Raw genomic sequence first — 1,218 nt, 5'->3', positions numbered from 1 at the left:
ACTTGAAGTCAACCACAAGAAAAAATTTGGAAAGACCACAAATATATGGAGGTTAAAGAATGTCCTACTAAAGGATAAATAGATTAACCAGGAAATTAAAGAAGAAATAAAAAAAAACACATGGAAGCAAATGCAAATGAAAACAGTACAAAACTTTTGGGATGCAGCCGGCAAAAAGTGGTCCTCAGATGGAAGAATATAGCAATACAAGCCTACCTCAAGCAAGAAAATTCTCAAATACACAACCTTATACCTAAAGGAGCTGGAAAAAGAACAACAAATAAAGCCTAAAATCAGCAGAAGAAGGGAAATAATAAGGATTAGAACAGAAATAAATGACATAGAAATAAAAAAAAAAAAACCACACAGTAGAACAGATCAATGAAACTAGGAGCTGGTTCTCTGAAAGAATTAACAAAATTGATAAACCCCTAGCCAGACTTATCAAAAAGAAATGAGAAAGGACCCAAGTAAATAAAATCCCAAATGAAAGAGGAGAGATCACCATCAACACTGTAGAAATACAATTATAAGAGAATATTATGAGCAATTATACAGCAACAAATTGGGCAATCTGGAAGAAATGGATAAGTTCTTAGAAATGTATAAACTACCAAAAGCTGAAATAGAAGATTTGAACAAACCCATAACCAGCAAAGAAATTTAATCAGTAATCAAAAATCTTCTAACAAACAAAAGTCCAGGGCCAGATGGCTTCCCAGGGGAATTCTACCAAACCTTTAAAGAAGAATTAAAACCTATTATTCTAAAACTGTTCCAAAAAAATAAAAAACTTCCAAATTCATTCTATGAGACCAGCATTACCTTGATTCCAAAACCAGACAAAGACCTCACTAAAAAGGAGAATTAAAGGCCAATATCCCTGGTGAATATGGATGCAAAAACTCTCAACAAGATACTAGCAAATCGAATTCAACAGTACATTAAAAGTATTATTTACCACAATCAAGTGGGATTTGTTCCTGGGTTGCAGTGGGGGTTCAATATCTGCCAATCAACCAATTCGGTATACCAGATTAATAAAAGAAAGGATAAGAACCATATGTTCCTCTCGATAGATGCAGAAAAAGCATTTGACAAAATACATCATCCTTTCTTGATAAGAAGCCTCAAGAAAGTAGGGATAGAGGGATCATACCTCAAGAACATAAAGGCCATTATACAAAAGACCCACAGCTAATATCATCCTCAATGGGA

This window comes from Neofelis nebulosa, chromosome 5, assembly GCF_028018385.1.
Source record: "Neofelis nebulosa isolate mNeoNeb1 chromosome 5, mNeoNeb1.pri, whole genome shotgun sequence".
Taxonomy (NCBI): Eukaryota; Metazoa; Chordata; class Mammalia; order Carnivora; family Felidae; genus Neofelis; species Neofelis nebulosa.
The sequence above is the reverse complement of the archived record's forward strand: the minus strand, read 5'-3'. Positions refer to the sequence as shown.